At 38.0% G+C, this 6,000-nt stretch overlaps 1 protein-coding gene across 2 annotated transcripts in view; it reads right to left on the minus strand.

Annotated features, from left to right (window-relative positions):
• Nucleotides 1-5,597, minus strand: part of LOC140483613 (transforming protein RhoA) — a 55,059-nt gene extending 49,462 nt beyond the window's left edge. Inside the window, exon 1 of one of the 2 annotated variants that reach the window (XM_072581886.1) lies at nt 5,299-5,597. The gene's annotated coding sequence lies outside the window, so the exon portion shown is untranslated. Of the gene's footprint in view, nt 1-4,615; nt 4,753-5,298 lie in introns of those variants that run through there. The other variant, XM_072581887.1, reaches the window with a different exon arrangement.
• Nucleotides 5,598-6,000: the final 403 nt, after the last annotated feature.

A 6,000-nucleotide genomic window follows, 5' to 3' on the forward strand; every position in this document is an offset into this window, starting at 1 on the left:
CATTTGAATCTGCCTCCATCACATTGCCATAATGCATATTCCAGATGCTATCATATTTGGCAAATTACTTTAAAATATATGTGCTATCTTTCTTGATCATTTTACAAGTTAAAGTCGTTCTTCGCCTCGCCTTTTCAAAGGACAACAGACACAACTTCTCCAATATTTCAATAAATGAAGTTCTCATCCTCAGAACCACTGTAAACTTCTGCACGCTCGTCAATGTATTCAAATCCTTCCTGAAGTGTGGTACTCATAACTGCACATAGTACTCTAGTTGGAGGTCCAACTACTGTCTTATATTCAATAGGAAAGTAATCGGAGTTGGCACAAACATTGGTTATGTTGTATCACATGCAATTGTGGCAGCTGTAGGAAGGACAGAATACATTTCAATTAGAAGGATTAAGAACCACTTGGAAATTAGACTTTTCTCAGTGAAAGTTAAGAGGTCATGTCATGAGTTTTGAAATTGGGAGTTATTTAAGCAGGTGTGCAACCTGGTAAACTGGAATAAGAACGGGCATATTAATGAGGATTATCACTACTCAAATGAGACAAAACAAAATTAACCCCCTCCATATCACAAAGATCAAATGGAATTTTGAAATCAACACAAGGCGCAAACTGTCACTGACGGACTAGATGAAAAAAAAAGTTATAAAAGGATGCAGAAAGGCAGGATTTTAGAGCGATGCGAAATATTGATTGGGATGATTGAACTCTCAGCAGTATTTATATAGTTCAAGAGCACCAATGATTGAAAATAAATTTGCTTGGTTATTTTCAAAATGCAACACACCCATTCCAACTAGGATACCTGGCCTTCTTAAAATAAATAGTTCTCATTTTTTAGAATATTTCAGTATAAACAAAAGAAAAATAGATGATGGATATACAAAATCAAGAGATTTACAATTCAGACTGGCACAACATAACAAAGGAAACAGAAGCATAGATTGCTGGTCTGATACGTATAACGTGATCAGAATTGGCACTGAAACAATTCACAATGACTGCAGCAAGATTCATCAGGCTGTTGCTCTTCTCCAATTTTAACTGCAACTGTTCTACATACTATTTTTGAGATGCTACAGACATCTCAGCAGAATGTGTATTTTCACTACATTCACTGTGAAAAGCAACAGTACAACTACGGATTTTGTAGCTCCAATTTAAGTTGTGTCTTTAAGTTGTACAACTCAAAGTGTTGGTAGATGCAGGCTTGTCCAGTGGCAGCGTGGAAACTGGAGGTGAACAAAAAAAAACACATACTAAAAAGCCTATTGGTTTAATTACTTCACTGGAGGTTCATTGGCATCAATATTCTGTGGCTGGTGACAATTTTTTTCTAATAAAAAAAATTTGCGTGGTATGAACATGACTAGCCAGGTCAACATTTATTGTAGACCTTGAAGCAACTGAGTGCTTTGTTAGGTATTTTCAGAGGTCAGCTAACTTTCATAACTTATGGCTGTGGTTCCGAAGTCAATTATTCATCTGATCCAATCAGGATGGCAACTTTCCTTGCTGAAAAGGATTTTACTGAAATTAGATTTTTTCTGTCAAGTCAGTGGGTTCATGATTAGCCAGATGGTATTTTACCTTATTTCTAGATCATTAGTCCAGGCATCTGAATTACTTGTCCAGTAATACCTGCTTTATCACCACGACACAGAATTTTGTGACCAACAGATTTGTAGATTATTTTGTGCAGTTTTCAGGGTTAAGGCACAGTAATGAGGCTACTTTCATGCAGGAATCATTTTATGCTAGGACACTGGTTAGACATTAACTTGTAAAAAGCTAATGTTTAAATTTAAGTTTTAAAACAGGGAAGTGATAGGACGACTCTGGAATTGCACATTTGGATTATGCACCTAGTTACTGCACCTCTTAGACAGATGAATATTGCAAGGAGTTTTACAGAGGAAGTGTAACCTGCAAGACACAAGTCAAGAGCATGATAGGAGAATTACTCCCCACTTTTCTGTGAACATAACTTTAAACTAAATAAGGTCTGCACCATCCAAGACACCACATATTTTCCAATCAACCTGTTCAAAATGTTCTCTCATCTCTGGAACAGGTGGGACTTAAACCCAGGACTCCTAGCATAACCTGCTTGATTGTCATAACATTCCATCATCTCAGTCATTCATCAGTGCATCATTTTTGCAACCTGCAACAGTTGTACAAAATCCAGGGACTTAAAATACACTTTAGCACATTACTACAGCAAAGGTTCTTCTGGCTGTTGCTCCTCTCAGATTTTAAATGCAACTGTTCTATATACCATTTTTGATCTTCTACAGAGTCAGATGTACAGCATGGAAGCAGGCCCATCAATCCAACTCGGCAATGCCGACCAGATTCCCTAACCGAATCTAGACCCATTTGCCAGCATTTGGCCTACATCCCTCTAAACTTTCCCTAATCATAAAAGGCATCTGGATGGGTGTAAGTGTTGCAATTGTACCAGCTTCAGCAGAATTACGTATTTTCACACCATTCACTGTGAAAATGCACAACATTAAATTCACCTAAGGCACTTTCAACTTCCTAATCTCATGAACCCCTAAACTTTGAAGGAAAGACCAGCAAACACATGGGATCACAACCCATTCCAGGTCAAACAGCATCACTTGGCTGGGAAATAAAACAGTGTTCCTTCATCACCAGTGAAATCCTATAAATATCTTACCTAGTTGCAAAGACTGCTGAGGTTCAAGTAGTGGTATTCTACAATGATCTCCAAGGCCCCAAGTTCTGGCCTAAGCAGCAACACCACGGTTCCAATGAAGAATTTTTTTTTAAGAAAAAGGAAAATAAATTGAGCCTGAGCAGATATTAGGAGGGATAAGCAAAACCTTCCTTTTACATTTTTCTATGAGAAAGGTTAATGCATTTCCTTATTTAGCTGACCATTCTCTATGCTCTCCTCACCAAAATAAACAATGTTTACATCCCACTAATCTTTAGCAAAAAGATACAGGAATATAGAACACAGCAACAGACTCCAATCCCCTTATAGAGAATTAGGTTTTAGATTTTTCCCACTTGTGCAGACACTGACATTTTATTATGGGCACACAGTTATACATTACCAAGCACTATCAAAATTTCATATTCTGTGATAATTTTTTTTCACCCCGAAGTGTGCGCCTTCAACTGCTGACATTAGTAAGCTGTGCAACTATGGAAGGCATCACAGCCAAACTCACCACGCAAACCGTGCAAGATTCTCTGCACAATGATTGGTTGCGACAGCCACGATCAACCTACCCTTCACGAGATGCACTGCAGCCAATTGTATATACACTGCTGTCTCAATAGAGATTAGCTAAATCAAAGACAGGCTCAAACCTCGAACCGTCCTAGTCTCAAGACAGTTACCATCTCTGAGCATGCAGGAAGCACACCCCACCCCCTGAATAAAATTGGTTTATGTCACATTTACAGGAGATCAGGTTCAAAAGCTTGGCACACAAATCCGGTTTTGTGAAATTCACTGCAACTCGAATATCATGTTTGAGGTGATCAAATGTCAGGGTACATTGTAGCACAATGAATTTTACAATGGTGGATGATTCTGGAGTACACTAAATAACAAACACTCTAGAAACGTTGAACGCTAATCAACCCAGTGCATATAAAACATGAAAACATTTACAAGATTTACATAGGCAAGAAACTGCATTTGATGTTCCAATAGCATCAGAACCAGTTCCCTTTTCTGCGTATGGGAAACAATAAAAGCTTCCTTCATTGAGAAAATGTTATCCCCAGAGATGTGGCGTTAGCCAAGACATCAGAACTGTTTAGGATGCACCTCCTCAGTTCTATTCTTCTCTTTGGTCTGTTGATTCATAAACTATCAAAATTAATATTCACACATCTTTGTCAGGGAAAGGAAAAAAGTCAACGTGGCTTAAAAAAAACACAAGAAAGCCGCCATAGCCATTTCAAAATAAGGATGAATATTCAGGCTGCAGCTCTTAAATAGCTTCTCCAAAAAAATCGATGGAGGGGAGGCAATATGTTTTTAAAAAATAGGGAAATGACACCACGTCCGCGTACCTTAACATTTCACTTTTATTAAGGACGTTTACGTGATTTTATTTGGAGGAAACCCATAATAAGAACACAGATTAAATAGTACACGTCAGACAGCTTATTTCTTTAAAATAAATACACTAAGCCTGACGACATTTTAACACAAAAAAAAACCAAAGCTTTCAATTCCCCGCCCTTCTTAAAAGTCGAAAAATCTCCACAAAAATATGACAAGCACACCAAAAAAAGGCTCTGAAGCCAAATAAAATCTAAATTTAGGGCGGTTGCCATTTTAAAATAGATTACCTCATTTTAGATGTCCTGATATTTCCGTTTTTTGAAAATACTTCTAAAACAACGTTGATCATATACTTAAAAAAAATTCACAGCCAAACATCAAAGTCGTGCGAAATACGATAGCATTACAAAGACACCATGTAAAACGCTTTTAAAAAAAACTTCTGGATTATTAAAAAAAAATATATAAAGTTCCCCTCATAAAGAGAGGCCTCCGTTTATATTGTTTCCCCTCCGAATTAAAAAGAAGAAAACCACCAACCTTTTGCAGCAATCTAAAAGAACAAGAAAAATCCAACTTGAAAAGAAACAAATAACAAACAAAAACAAAAAAAAAAGTTAAATGAAACTTCTTCCTCGCCAATTAGGAAAAGCAATACTAACCCAGCAACAGACACTAACTTTGTAGTTGGGAGTGGGAGGGGGAGAAAAAAAAAGAGGAAGGAGCTAGGGGACTGTTAGCTAACCTTTTTTTTTGGTAAAAAAGAAATAATAACCTTTAAGTTTATATATTTTGAAAAAAATATATACCTTTTCAAGATGCTTGTATTTTCCTTGGGTTAGCCCCCCCCCCCAAAAAAAAACTCCTCCAAACACAAGATGGCGGCGGCCAGCAACAGATGATTAAAAAAAGAGAGAAAAATTGGGCAAAAAAAAATTGAAATCCAACCCAAGACTAAAACACTAGACATGCACAACATCTCACTGGTAAGAATTCAAAATTCTTATTTCGGAAACTGCTTTTTAAAGCCCTGCCAAATGAAGGTGTTTAAAAAAAAACATGTCCTGTCAATTCTAAAGAAGAACAAAAATGTCCCCCCCTCCCCAAAACAAAAGAAGGGGAGGGAGGAAGTTATATCGATCGAAGAGGCCTTTTGGATCAATTTCTACTTCTAAAAGAAATCTGAGGAGTTCACCAGTTACAGAGAAGGGAAGGTGACTTACCGACAAGGTTTTTTTTTTATTTCCCTCTCTGTTTAAGGATAGGTTCTGTTGTCCTTTCTCTGGCGCCGCTTCCTTTTTCTTCTTCTCTCTCGGTTCCAAACAGCTCAGGCTCAGACAACGCGCCCTCCAGATCAATGTGGCCACGCCTGAGGGGGTGGCAGTCAGAATTCAAAGCACTACAGACAGCCCTTCGATAAAAACAAGCCTCTATTTCCTCAGCAAGCTGGTAATGGATCGTGTGAAGGACCTACAGAAAGAGCAGAAGAATTCAGATTAGGGTGGGGACTCGTGTCTGTGTTCTTCAAATTATGATTGTTCTTGTTAAGGCTGTGGCACTGCACTGGTTAACACATTTACAGAGAAAATTCCTCAGTGCCTGCTTTAATGACTGAGTTGCCATAAAAGCAATTTTATGCGGGCGTATTAATCACCAACATGCTACCAGAGGAAATTAACCCCCTCAGTTGGTGAAATTCATTCTGCAGCGTGGAACTGAGTCATAGACACTTAAGGTTTCAGGTTCAATCCCAGGTCTGTGGTACTCACTGTACAAAGATTACATTCACCTCAGTGAGTGCTCTGGCAAAAATTATAAATACACCAGTCAAATGACATTGTGCCAACTCAATGGCTGTCAAGCTAAAATTTGCATTCAAAAAAGTCCTGGTCTCAGGAAGATAGAACCACTAATGTGATTATCTG

The sequence above is a fragment of the Chiloscyllium punctatum genome, chromosome 12, assembly GCF_047496795.1.
Source record: "Chiloscyllium punctatum isolate Juve2018m chromosome 12, sChiPun1.3, whole genome shotgun sequence".
NCBI lineage: Eukaryota > Metazoa > Chordata > Chondrichthyes > Orectolobiformes > Hemiscylliidae > Chiloscyllium > Chiloscyllium punctatum.